The 14,677-nt window shown below is 46.9% G+C and overlaps 1 protein-coding gene across 3 annotated transcripts in view; it reads right to left on the minus strand.

The window, feature by feature from the left end:
• LOC143033934 (phosrestin-2-like) overlaps positions 1-14,677 on the minus strand; it is a 292,940-nt gene that overhangs the window by 94,218 nt on the left and 184,045 nt on the right. The window lies entirely within an intron of this gene.

Consider the following 14,677-nt stretch of genomic DNA (forward strand, 5'->3'; position numbering starts at 1 on the left):
TCCTGTGTCGTTTCTTTCAAGACGTCTGCACTGGGAGCGCCTTCACCCTATGGTGCCGATAAATACCAAATTATAGACTTTCATAACTTTACGAGTTTTGGCAGGAACATCTTTATTTTCTTCTTCCTGTTTTTCCTCCATCACTTTGTTACGACACGGGGGTGGGGGGGGGTTGCAATTCTTCTCGACTAGAGGAAGTGCCGGGCAAAGCAAAATCAATCACATTCGACTAAAAAGCATTACAGGTACAAATCATTTCGTCGTTTATTTTTCCTTCTCATAATATCAAATGTGAAAAATTTTGTATGCAAATCTAACAATTTTTTTGACTCAATATGCATATGGCCAATCATATTTTTCTTTAATCCTACACTTGTCACAGTTTTTATAACCTTTTATAATTTCATGGCACCCTCGTGTCGATAACCTTTCTGAAAGTTAATGTACACGGCCTCTGACCACGTATGACTGGCAGGCAGGCAAGCAGGCTGGCAGGCATGCAAGCAGGCTGGCAGGTAGGGAGGCTGGCAGGCAGGCAGGCAGGCAGGCTCCTGAGGACGTACCGGGTTTGAGTTTGGAATAGGGATGGGCAATGCCTCTTTCGTCCAAAAAATAATTCTCTGGTCGCATTGCAAAAGCGCTGTTCCTGCTCTTTATTCGGCTTTCATAGTCAGTCTCCTTTTTCTCCCTCCCTCTCTCTCGCTCTCTCTCTCTCTCTCTCTCTCGCCAGTCGACCATGTTCAATCAAGGGAGAGAAGGAGAGGGAGGGAGAGAAGAGGAGAGAAGGGGAGAGAGAGGGAGAGAAAGGGAGAGAAAGGGAGGAAGGGAGAGAAAACGAGGAAAGGAGGGAGGAAGGGAGTGAGGGAGATAAGAGAGGCTAGGAAGGGGAGGAGGGAGAGACAGAAGGTGAGCAAGCAGGCAGTCGCATGATCAGACCTTTCTGAACGATCCACGAGGTCCACCTCGGTGGCAAACTTGACGGTCTGCTTGTCCCTCAAGCACCTTAACAGGCGACTGCATTCCTCTCCCGAGATAAGCCCAGTGGTCTGCCCTCCGCCTACCTCATCTTAATCCTTTCGTACCGGGGGAGGGGGAGGGGGAGGGGAGGAGGAGGGGGAGGGGCGCTTGTTCTTCATCAGTCCGACCACCGTCAAACTGTTCCATCCAACACTGACTTGTCCATCGAGGGTGCCAAGACCTTTCTCGAAGATCCCTCTCCAAACCGACCCTAGGTGTCGCTCTCCCACCCGTTCTTCCCTTCTGGCTGCCCCGTCGCCTTGGCAGGTGAAAGGGGGGGTGGGGGAGGGTCTGCAGGGTTTCAGAGACGTGGCTAAGGTGTGGTGACTTACGGCGAAGAGGGGGCTCAGTTGCGGACAGCCGCTGCCGCCGCCGCCGCCGCTGCCGCTGCCGCAGCCCTTGCTGCTGAGGGGAGGCCGAGCCCTGAGGGTCCCATGGGTGGAAGGACTGGGGGGGGGAGGAGAGAGTGGCTCGGGTTTCCTCTTCAACACTGATAGGAGAGATGAAAGGGGGAGAGAGGGAGGGGAGAGAGAAAGACAGGGGAGAGGAAGACGGGCGAGGGGAAGACGGGGGAGGGGGAGACGGGGGAGGGAGAGACGGGGGAGAGGGAAAGGGAGAGGGAGAAGGGGAGAGGGGGAGGGGGAGGGGGAGAGGAGCGGTACCGGTGCAAGAGTTAAAGCCTGTGTCACGTCCAAGAGATGGCGAGCGGGCGGCGGACACACCCAAAGAGGAAGTGAAGAGGAAGAAAAGAGGGCAAACGAAAGTAAAACGCTGAGGAGGAAATGGAACAAATGGTAGCTGGAAAGGAGAAGCAGCATAAGGAGGAGGGGGAAGAGGAGAAAGAGAAATAGATGAAATAGTAGGTAGAGGAGAAGGAGGAGGAAGAGAAGGAGGAGCAGAGGAGGAGGAAGAGATGTAGGAAGTGGATAACTGGGAGAAAGAGGTGGTGGTGGTGGTGGTGGTGGAGGAGGAGGAGGAGAAGGAGGAGGAGGAGGAGGAAGAGGAGAAGAGCTGGAGGAGGAGGAGGAGGAGGAGAGAAGAAAGAAGAGGTGGAGGGTAAGGAAAGTGGAAGGAAGAGGAGTAGGAGAAAGTGAAAGAAGAGGAGTGTATGAAAGGAGGAGGGGAAAGGAGTAGGAGGAAGGAGCATGAAGGAGAAGGGAGAAGGAAAAGGAAGAGGAGGAGGAAGAGAAAGGGAGTAGGTAGAGTACGAGGATCATGGAGGAGGAGGAGGGAGGAAGGGGAGGTAAAGTGGATGAGGAATAAAGGAAGAGAGAATGAGGAAGAGAATGAAGTGGAAGAAGAAAGGAAAATAGGATGAAGAGGAAAGGGGAAGGGGAAGAGAAATAGGAGATCGAGGAAGAATAGGAAGAGAATAAGAGAGTAAAAAGAGAAAGATGGAAGAGGAAGAAGAAGAGGGAGAGGAAGAAAAGGAAGAGGGAAAACAGAAGAAGTAATAATGGTAGGAGGAAGAGGAAGAGGAAGTGGAAGAAGAGGACGAAGATTATGAAGAAGAGGAGAAAGAGTAGGAACAAGTGGAAGAGAAAGAAAAGCAAAAAAGAGAATAAAAATGAAGAGGAGATAGAAGATGGGAATAAAGAGGAAGATCAAGAGGAAATAGAAAAAGAGGAATATAAGTTAGAAACTGTAAAAGAAGGAGTAGGAAGAGGAGGAGGAAGAAAAAGAAGAGAAGGAAGAGCAAGAACAGGTGGAGGCTGAAATGAAGAAGGAAGAGAAAGAAGAGAAGAGGAAAAAATTAAGGATAAGAGGAAGAAAGAAGAAACAAAGATATTCAAGAAGATTTAGATAAACTACAGCAATGGTCTGAAAAGTGGCTAATGAAATGTAACACAAGTAAATGCAAATTTATGCACATGGGTAAAAATAACAGTAAGTACGATTACAAGTTATTTGGAAATTCGTTAAAAGTGGATAGTGAAAAGGATCTCGGCGTAAAGGGAGTAAGCACGCATTACCTCACCAGATGGCAGCACTGTGTGATGAGTCGTGAAGTTCACTTCCTGTTTTACAGTCTTGTTTCCAAACGTAATAAAACTAATTTTTAATGCCGCAGCATTCCTCTGTTCCACTGTGTTCAGCACATATGGGTGGACACAAGTTTCCGTCAGATGAGAAGATGAATATGAAGAGGAGAATAGCGATAAAACGCCTTGAACCAGGTACAAATAAGCCATGGATTCCAAGGAAATACAGTGTTGTCTGTGAAAAACATTTTACAGCAGATGACGACATGCCTGCTGGTCTTTTAGGTAAGTGATATTCAACTTTGTTGTCATTTATATATAAAGAAAAATAACAGGCATTACTCTTTTTTAACAATTCAGCAAGATAACCCGTTCCCCATGTCTAGTGTGCGTAAGTAGTAAGAATTTTATGGGGAGCAGCCATTATTTTTTAACCCATGTACCTGTCATTGTATATATTCTCAGGAAGGTAATTATGATTTTAAAAGTTTACTATTTAAATTAGGTTATGTCTACAGTTACGTAGGTTTTTTAACACATTTTCATTATGATGTCACGTAAAAAATTAAGAGAGCTATGTTGTTGTTGTTTCTTCAAAGTTCTTTTATGACTCCAAAACTAAAACCCTGACTTTCCACTTACCCTAACCTTACTCTATTGCTTCCTAAGATAAACAATGAACTAAATTTTTCTTTGCTTTAATTTCAGGTTCTCGTAAGAGGCTGGAACCTGGTGCGGTTCCATCTATTTTTTATTTCAATACAACACCATCCACGTTCACCTCAACACTAAATGCAGAAAGAGCAGAAAAGGTAGCTAAGAGGAGACGTTTATTTCAAAATGAACCAGATATTCAAGATGTTGGCAACGAAGAGGTAGTGTCAGCTGAAAGGGAAAATGAGATTCTACAAAGTGACGCTGACGGAGAGAAATCGGTCCAGGACCACGGTATCCTGTGTCAGATACTAAATTCTATGAATGCTAGATTCTCTATCTTCCGGTTTAAAAATGACAATAAGGACCTTCAGTATTATACTGGATTTAATGACTTTACACATTTTTCCTTAATATTCTCTGTGCTTGGTCCAGCTGTCAATAATCTTGATGGAATGGACTATGATTTATTATTAGCGGAAGATCAGTTGTTTTTAACTATAATCAAGTTGAGACAGGCCAAAGATGATATTGAATTATCTATTTTGTTCAGAATCAGTCAAACTTATGCTTCAAAAGTTGTGAATGTACGGATTAATCTTAAGTTCTTCCAACTCAAAGAAATCAATTTTTGGCCAAGAAGAAACACAGTGCAGGACTTAATGCCAGTGAACTTCAAAAAACAATTTCCATCAACAAGAGTAATTCTAGATGCAACAGGTGTGCCAATTCAAAAACCCAGTAATGTTAATGCACAAAGTGCAACTTTTTCAACTTAAAAAAATCGCAACACATTGAAGACAATGATCGGCTTCACTCCAGGTGGACTAATTTCTTATGCGAGTGATAGCTACGGTGGCAGCGCATCTAACAGACAGATAATCGAAAGATCTTGTTTAACACAAGGACATATGTTTGAATCTGGGGACAGTATTATGGCAGACCGTGGTATTAGAGTACAGGATTTGTTTGCTTCGTTAGACGTTAAGGTGAACACTCCGACCAATAAAATGGAATATTTACACAATAACAAAGGACTATTGTTACTTGAAATCGTGTTGAAAGTAAGTACGATATCTTACCTTTCTATCAAATTCTCTTTCCTCCCTGAGACAAGTGCTCCTCTTGTTGCCAATTCAACTTTTAAACGCTGAATTGTCCAATTTTCATTGGACGCCATTGTGTGTTTACTACGACTGATGGTACAGTGGAGCCATCTACCGGGATAAATTGTGATGCTTACTCCCATTATTAGTAACGATCTCAAATCACCTAAGCAGTGTATTTCAACCTCTGAGAAAGCAAATAAGATTCTAGGACTGATTGCGCGATCTTTTGACTTCAAAAGTCCATCTCTCATTAACAAGCTATATAAATCATTAGTTCGTCCACATTTGGAATATGCTGTTTCCGTATGGTCATCGAATCTCATTAAAGACATTGACAGATTGGAAAAAGTAAAACGGCGGGCCACAAAACTGATTCCAAATATAAAAAATCAATCACATGAAAATCGACTTAAACATATGAATCTGTTTTCCCTAAAAAAGCGTAGACTCAGAGGTGACTTGATACAGGTCTTTAAGATTCTAAAGGGAATTGACAACATCAAAAGTGACAAAATTTTCACAATAAATGAGAATCAGACAAGAAATAATGGTATTAAACTGTCAGGAAATGGATTTAATTTTGGAAGTGGGTAGAAACAACTTCGCCAACCGTGTAGTTAATGTCTCCTGTCGGCATGTTCCTTCTTTGTAATTCTTTGTAAGAAGAATAGAAGAGGAAGAGGAGAAAGAAAAAAGGAATAAAAAGAAGAATAGGACAGAGGAAGAAGAGAAAGAAGAAGAGAAAGGGGAAGTAGAACAAAAAGGAGGAAGAAGAGAAAATTCAGCAATAGGAAGAGGATGTTTAGGAAGAAGAGAAGAAAAAGGAAGAAAGGGAGGAGGAAGAGCACGAGGAAAAGGAAGATGAGCACCAGGAATTAGAATGTATAGGAAGAAGAGGGGGAAGAAAAGGTGGAGGAAGAAAGAAAAGAAGGAGGGGAAATAGAGGAAGAGGAGGAAAAGGTGGAGGAAGAGGAAAAAGAAAGAGGGGAAGGGGAGGAAGAGGAAGATGAAGAGAAGCTGCAGAGGTAGACGAGAATACATCCGCTTACTGGCGAACGTTCATCCCTCCTCTTCCTCCTCCTCTTCCTCCTCCTATCGGTCTTGCAGCCGCTCTATCACAATGGCATCAAGTTCGCCTCTTGTCTACCTCCGTCCACTAACCCCCGTGCGCCCCTCCCCCTCCCCCTCCTCTTCCCTTTCCTCCCCTTCCCCCGCCTCGCACAAAGACACTTTTACCGCGGCCTAACAACGCACCATTTTCTGTATTATCCACCCCCCACCGTCCCCCCTCCCCTCGAGACGGGAAGAACATAAAAGGGCTCAGGGTCGTTGCATGGAAGAGTAAACGATCTGGAAGGGGAAAGACCGCATCAATGCACAAGGCACAGTGTGGGTAGTACTTTGCTGTCCTAGGGCAGCTCCTTATGACTATAAGCCAGGATCAGGGAGCAGAAAGTGGACTTAAGAAATTACCGCCTTTCTAACACGCTGGTAGCTCACACGGACCAAGGATATCTGACCAACTGGCAAATGGCGAGAGTGGTGGGGAAAGGTCTGTCCGGGAGACAAGGGAAGGCGATTGAATTTTTGTACATAACCACCAAGGCCAACAAAAATGAATAAGTAGGAGACATCAAATGGACGAAATTTACAGCAAAATACGAAGCCATATGGAGCTGCCCCAGGACAGCGCCTACCTAGCACGGGAGGTTTTATCTGGTGACCAGTTGCCCGACGGCTTTGTCTCACCTTTCCTAAGTTCACGGCTTGGTGCCGGCTGTTATTATAGTTATTTTTTTACACAATGTCACGTCCTTAGCGTGAATAAACTCCTGTAGTTGCGCTGTGTCACGCCCTTGTATAAATAGTCTTTTGTTTGTAATTCTAAGGCACATCTTGCGTGAATATGATGTGTTGCGTATCATCATTAATGTATGTTATAACGTACGCTATAATGTGTTATGAAGTAAACCAGTGCGCAATACCCATCTGTTGGGGGCGCGCTAACAATACTTTCTGTCAGATGACGCCAAATTCAGACAAAAATATCACATAATTTGGTGTGAAAGCATGCTCTTCTTTCCCATTGGAGGAGGCTAAACTACCTACTTTAGATACCTTTCGGCATCCAGGAAACGTAAACACTGACCCCGAACAGAAAGAACCAAAGACCCCGAACGGAGATCCAAGTAGAAAGCAACGGCAGAGAAGAGAGAAATTAAGAAAAGAAGCAGACGCCCACGGGTCATCTGAATCTACGTAGAATTTTTTCTACATTCGTCGGTTACAACAACTCAACTATACAAGTCCTTTGGACCTCAAATACCGAACCCGTAAATTGGCAATCTCCACGCGAAGTACAAAGCCTTCTTTTTTCCCAAATTGTTTCGGACATCTCCAGACTGCTGCCAGACTAAAGCTAAGTACGGTTCTACACACTCCCTCTCTCTCTGTGTGTGTTATTTCTCGACTACGAAACATCAACAAATATCCTACGTGTTCCCGATTACCAGAAGATTTCCCTACCAGACGTTATCGTGCTCAAGCCCCTCCTCAACTCATTTATTCTCGATATTTGTAGATCGGACTAGACGACTTTCCGTTGGTGTGACATCTAGCAACCAGAATCAAGACTTCGTTCGCCCACCTGTTTTTACGTGCTGCATACAAGCGCATAACTAGCTACTCTGCCTGGTAACTGATTTAATACCCATTTATAATTCATGTAACAAATGCATTTAAATGTTATATAGCTTGATGTATATTGCTATCTTCTATTCTTTGTCTTATTCTATGTCTATCTGTGTTATTTTTGTCTATTCTTATTACGGTAAATAATAATTCATTTTAACGAAGAGTTTAATTATCCTGCCTGAACTCTGTCACTCGTCCGAGCTGCGCACGACCTTAACATTCTTTTTTCTCTCTCTTTTCATGCCGCGACTAGCCTGGCCTAAAGGAGTGTCGTGACACACAATTTATCTTATATTCTTATTTCTATTCTATCTTTATTTGACATCTTTTGGGTTTTACCCATTTTCAAACCTAATGACTTAAAAGATACATTTTTCACATTACAGAAAACACATAACACATACCGGAACTGTCTCTGATAATTAATTGTACATTTAAAATAAAACTGTAATTTATTGCATGCCCCAGCCAAACCAGCAGCGGATCCTGCCTTCATGGAGAGAACATGGGCTTGGTTCCCAACGTATACCGCCAGCTTCGCCCCAGTCATATTACTCTGAAGAAGCGTAAAGCGAAACTGGTCAGGAGTAAATTCGGAACTCAGATTTAGACCCGTGACTTCACCTTTCTCTTATATATATATATATATATATATATATATATATATATATATATATATATATATATATATATATATATATATATACATATATATGCAGAGAGAGGGAGAGGGTATGTAAATTGACACAAGAATACCACAGCCAAGAAAGGGAAGTTTAAACGAATCAGAGAGGCAGGTAGGCAGACTGTAGAGGAGAGGAGAGGAGACGAGAGGAGAGGGGAGTAGAGAAGGGGGAGAGGAGAGGAAGGAAGAGGGGAGCGCAAATCAAAGCCATGTGCTAAAAGCAAGGTCACGGAAAGGAGAGAGAGAGAGGAAGAGGAAGGAGGGAGAGGGAGAGAGGCAGAGAAGAAGGAGCCCTTGCAGGAGGTGGAGAAGGAGAGGGAGGGGGAGAAGGAGGGGGAGGGGGAGGGGGAGGAGGAGGGGGAGGAGGAGGGGGAGGAGGGGGAGGAGGATATGAGGAGGAGTGTGGAGTGGAGAGGGCAGGAGAGAAATGGAAGGAATGGGAGAGAGAAGGAAAATGGTTCAAACGAGTCAATGATTAATTGACCGAGCAGCCGGGTAATTAATCCTTGCGCCCCCTCCCCTCCCCCAGCTATCGGTGGTAAGTGGTCGTGTTGAAAGCGGAAGTAATAAGCAGAGCCTGACTCACGTGCATGGTAAGGTGGGGAGGGGGAAGGGATATGCATGTATGTACGGATGAATATATGCAATTATAATTATTAGAGTCAAGAACCTTCATTACATTTCCCTATTCATTTCTTGTTTCCCTCTGTGGAGCGTGAGGAGGCGCGACTTGCACAGACGGTGCCACCTGGGATTGTAGCCTTGACCACCCAAGACTAGTCTCCACAAGTCAACACTCTCGTCCCTCACCCCACCAGGTGGTGGCAGTGTTGGTAACCTTCACTGCCCTCCGGTGGTGGAAGGGTGGGAGAACACTGGCTGAGGACAAGACGCAGAGCGAGGGTATAAGCGAAGATGAAAAATGCAAAAAGAAAACAGAAAGAGAGAGAAGAGAGGAGTAGGGGGAAAAGTGAGGGTTATCAGACAAGGAGGGAGAGGAGAAGAGGCAGAAAACAAAAAGGAAATTATGAAGTGTGAGAGGCGAGTGGCTGGGGATGGTGGTGAGGGAGGGAGGGAGTGAGGAAAGGACTTGGGCCAGAAGGGGAAGAGGAGGAAGAAGAGGAGGAGGAGGAGGAGGAGGAGGAGGAGGAGGAGGAGGAGACACGAGGAGGATTAGGGGGAAAAAAGTGGCAATAAGAGGTAGGTAGGGAAGGAGAGACAGAGTGTGTGAATATCGCTTCCTGCAATACAGGATATTGTCTTACTTTTAATCCTACAGAGGAGACTTGCGCTGAGAGGACGCTAGGGAACGGGGAAGGGGAGGGGAGAGGAGGCGAGGGGAGGGGAGGAGGAGAGGGGGAGGGGGAGACGGGAATGGAGGCGAGGGAAGGAGGGGAGGGGGGAGAGGAGATGAGGGAGGTCGGGAGGGGGTGGGTGGAATGAGTAGACAGACGGTTGGAAAAACCCTTTTCTGCACGCGACATCGGACCTGAAGAAACTTATATACATACATATACACATATATATACATATATATATAAATACATCAAGAGGGCAACTTCCTGCAATATCTGTGGGCGTGTCTGCAAATATCGGACTGGACTCCATAGTCACCAACAAGCTCATCCAGGATGAAACTCTACTATAAACTGACTCTAATCACTTGTCTAATAATTTGCATAGACACACCGTTGGGGCGATCACACAAAACCGTTCGACGTTTCCCTCTTCAGCTGAAAACAAGCCAGCCAACACCCCCTCCCCACCAACGACCACGAAAGACGCCTCCTCACTCACTCCCGTTCTCTTTATCCAGCGTCCTCATGGATCCAAAGGTCCCCTGCCGTTATGGGAGCCACCAGGGCGTGGCCACTATGCACCACGATCTTGCATGCACAGCACATGTTATGTAGGAACAATCCATCACACACACACCCCGCTCACGTCTTTCTACCGATGAGCCCCCAACCCCACCTCACAATCCTTATGTGAATCCTTTCTTCCGGGATAGCCTTTATCCTTTCAAACCGATTCTTCTTCTTTCCTCCTCCTCCTCCTCCTCCTCCTCCTCCTCTTCCCTCTACATCCGCCCGTCTCCATGCCCGTCTACTAAGAGTCACTATGTCAAGGGCTTTTTACAAATCCAATAATAGACAGTCCGCCTCTCCATTCCTCTCGTGTAAAACATTTGTAACCCCATTACAGAGAGTCGAGTGACGAGGGTTACACGTCATCTCACAGAGGAGAAATCTTTCACAAGTAAGACATAGACAGAGAGACAGAGACGAGAGAGAGAGAGAGAGAGAAAGAGAGAGAAAGAAAGAGAGAGAGAGAGAGAGAGAGAGAGAGAGAGAGAGAAAGAGAGAGAGAGAGAGAGAGAGAGAAAGAGAGAGAGAGAAAGAGAGACGCGTGCAATATCAGCGTATTAGCGTTTGCATGTTCGACACTAATTAATATGTATCATCGCTACCTGCGATGATACATATGACATTTCATTACAACATCACACGCTCTCGCCAGTGTAACCTAAGCTATTACCACCCCGACCATTATCTGCCAACCAACTCTTCTTGAAGCCAGAGTGACCATAGTATATTACATTCATCTTCCTCCTCTTCCTCCTCAGACTGGCGGAGGGCGTTGTTACCGAGGCAATGATGGACGGCGCGAATGGGTGATTGCATGGGGGCGTCTCAGGCGAAAAAAAAGAAAAAAAAAAAAAAAAAAAAAAAAAAAAAAAAAAAAAAAAAACTCTCTCCCCACCTCTCTCTCTTTTCCAGCGACAGCTCACATCTCGACTCGCCCCGTCTGTACCGGATGATACCTTTCTTCGGTCGTTCCCCTGTCCTCGTGGTGATGCTACCAGGCTATCCTACTCATGTCCGTGGCATCACTCCTCCCCAGCTCCGTTCTCGTTCTCGTTCTCGTTCTTGTCCTCCTCCTCACCTCCCCAGCCACGAAAGGTTTATGAGATCAACCGATGGCGATCACAGTGACATTTTTTCTATTTTTTAATAGAACGCCATTTTTTATTGGGGAGTCGGGGGGCATCCCTATAGGACCCTTCTGCGCAAGGAGGTCGTCAGGAGGTCACTTCGAGAGCCACAGACGACTGCGACTCGGAGTCCTCCTGGGGCTGCTTTCGAGGGCGCTGGGACAGGAGGGCACCACCAGTAGCCTCCTAGCCCGGCCCGAGGCTATCACTGCTCCCCAAAACGAGAGAAAACGGAACCATTCGGATAGGCGAGCGCAGCCTGCCACCCGGGCGTGGTACCAACGAGCTGAACCGGGCCCTGTGTTTGGTCGAGTTAATTAATTAGTACGAAACAGGTTCTGGGAGCTGTGGACGCCGCAAGAGACTGACTGGCATGTGCTCCTCTCCTCCTCCTCCTCCTCCTCCTCCTCCTCCTCCTCCTCCTCCTCCTCCTCCTCCTGAGCCCCATTACCCCACCTGCCGCTTCCTCAAATGAATAAAGCCGCCCGATGCCAGCATAAGAACATATGAATCAAGGAGACTGCAAGAGACCATAGGGCCTACACTAGGCAGCTCCGTATCCATCACCACCTGTCATCCCCATCCATAAAGTTGTCTAATCGTTTCTTAAAACAACTGATAATTTCAGCGCTTACTACATGGATCATAACCTGCACATGGCGTCGCAGTAGACGATGGGTGTGACGACAGGCTTTAGGACTGTATGAGCATTGACATGAGAAAGAGATAGAGATAGAGATAGAGAGAGAGAGAGAGAGAGAGAGAGAGAGAGAGAGAGAGAGAGAGAGAGAGAGAGAGAGAGAGAGAGAGAGAGAGAGAGAGAGAGCGTTCGGCGGGCTGCGGGTCGAGAAAACGAGCAAAGTTAACCTGAGTGGCGGTCGACTGTCGGCCTGTAGGAGATTATGGGGCGAGTTACGGGCAAGTTATGGAGGTCGAATAAGGAAGGGATTAGATGCTCATAACCGAGCTGACGTCACTGGACGAGAGGTGGAAAAGAGAGAGGAGAGAAAAAGAGGAGAGAAAGATAGAAAGAAGAGAGACAGAGAGAGAGAGGGGGGGAAAGAGAGAGGGAAAGAGAGAAAGAGAGAGAAAGAAAGAGAGGAAAAGAGAGGTACAGAGAGAGAGGGAGAGGAGAGGGGAAAGAGAGAGAGGGGAAAGAGAGAGAGGGAGAGGAAAAGAGAGAGGGAAAGAGAAAAAGGGAAAAAGAGAGAGGGAAAGAGAGACAGAGAGAGAGGGGAAGAGAGAGAGAGAGAGAGAGAGAGAGAGAGAGAGAGAGAGAGAGAGAGAGAGAGAGAGAGAGAGAGAGAGAGAGAGAGAGAGAGAGAGAGAGAGAGAGAGAGAGAGAGAGAGAGAGAGAGAGAGAGAGAGGGGGGGGGGAGTGCAGGAGAAGGGGAGAGGGGGAAACCTCCCCTACCATTCTTGCAGATGGCAAACGATTCCTTTCAGTAAAGGAGGCGAGTGGAGGGGTGGGATGGGGGTTGTGGCTCGGAATTCTAGAAAGGGAGGAAGGGAGTGGGATGACATGGATCGATCAAGACACTACACTCCCTCTTTCATTATCAATCTCCTGAGAATGACCTCCCCTCCCCCACCCCCTTCCATACTTCTTCCTTCGATAACCTTTCCCCCCTCCTTCCTTTCCTTCCCTCCCTCTTTATCCATCTTTCTTTTCTTATTCCCCCTTCCTTCTTCCTTCCATTCCTCCCTTGTCCCCCTCCCTCTGTCCTTCTCTTCCTCCCTCCCTCCTTCCCTTTTTCCCTAATAAATTCAACATGTTTCATACATTCTTTCCTGTTTCAACTGATTTCGCTATTTTTGCCCTGCGGGGAGCTAACGAGCGTGCATGACTGTGCCTGTGCTTGCGACCGCGACTGTGCACGCCATAAACAGAGTGCCTCCCCCTCCCCCTTCCCCCTTCCCGGGAACTCATACTTTCATCATCACGCAGTGACTCGGTGCTTCTGTTTATGCCCACCGGCCTCAGCGAGGAAGGGCGAGGTCACGGCGAGAGATTAAACCCTCACGTGCATCGGGAGTCATCCAAGGTGCCTCACCTTTCCTTTGACACGAAATGACAATTTCAGTCAGCTCAAACTCGACCTTCCTCCTCCTCCTCCTCCTCCTCCTCCTCCTCCTCCTCCTCTTCTTCAGTTATTCGTCTTTCCCTCCCCAAAATCCGCACCACAGTCGTGCCGAAACAACCTCCTCTCATCTTTGTCTTGATCAGCAATCGCGATTGGTCAGGGCATGTGTGTGAGTGTGTGTATGCGTGTGGTTGTGTGTGTGTGGTGTGTGCGTGGGTGTGCGTGTGGTTGTGTGTGTGTGTGGTGTGTGCGTGGGTGTGCGTGTGGTTGTGTGTGTGTGTGTAGTGTGTGTGTGTGTGTGTGTAGTGTGTGTAGTGTGTGTGTGTGTAGTGTGTGTGTGTAGTGTGTGTGTGTGTGTGTGTGTGTGTAGTGTGTGTGTGTGTGTGTGTGTGTAGTGTGTGTGTGTGTGTGTGTGTAGTGTGTGTGTGTGTGTGTGTGTGTGTGTGTGTGTGTGTGTGTGTGTGTGTGTGTGTGTGTGTGTGTGTGTGTGTGTGTGTGTGTGTGTGTGTCCGTGCATGCACGCACGAGGGTGTGTTAGTTAACTTGTTTTGCTATAAATTGACATCTATGCCGCTGCATTTCCTTTATGCCTCCCTCACCCACCCCCACCCTCTTTCTCTCTCTCTCTCTCTCTCTCTCTCTCTCTCTCTCTCTCTCTCTCTCTCTCTCTCTCTCTCTCTCTCTCTCTCTCTCTCTCTCTCTCTCTCTTCATGTATCCTTCCTTTTGCATCACCTTGACGCCCGAAAAAATTGGCTTAAGAATAAACATCATCTTCCATGCCAGGTGTGTGGCACATTTAGAGAAAGAGATAGATAGATAGATAGAGAGAGAGGGAGAGGAAGAGAGAGAGAGAGAGAGAGAGAGAGAGAGAGAGAGAGAGAGAGAGAGAGAGAGAGAGAGAGAGAGAGAGAGAGAGAGAGAGAGAGAGAGAGAGAGAGAGAGAAAGAGAGAAAGGCATCTGGCTGTCGTTTATATTTTTCATTCGTTTCCGTGGCAACCCCACCCCCTATCCCCCACTCTCTCCGCCCTTTCACTTCGAGGGACCTGTACAAGTAGCGCTACTACTTCGACTAATTTACCATTCCGCGACGACGGGGAGAATGGCACTCCTCCCCCTCCCCTTCCCCGTCTTCCTCCTCCTCCTCCTCCTCCTCCTCCTCGTCGTCGTCGTCGTCGTCTTCCTTCTCCTCTACCTCCTCCTCCACCTCCACCTCCTTGTCTTCCTCCTCCTATTACCCGGTCTCCAACCAGACTAAAATGTAGCTCAGAGATTCCAGCGAACCGCAGCTCCTTGGTTGAGTTGGCGCTGCTCCTCACAGACCTTGTCGAGGTCGGGGTGGGGGTCAAGGGTGGGTGCGTGTCTGGGTGTCTGGTCTTTGTCAAGACTTACTGAACCCCCCAACACCCCGGTTTTGCAGGATGGGTTCAGGACCTATCACACTGACGAAGACCTCCT

The sequence above is a fragment of the Oratosquilla oratoria genome, chromosome 16 (genome assembly GCF_046742065.1).
Source record: "Oratosquilla oratoria isolate Oo_2021 chromosome 16, ASM4674206v1, whole genome shotgun sequence".
Classification (NCBI taxonomy): Eukaryota; Metazoa; Arthropoda; class Malacostraca; order Stomatopoda; family Squillidae; genus Oratosquilla; species Oratosquilla oratoria.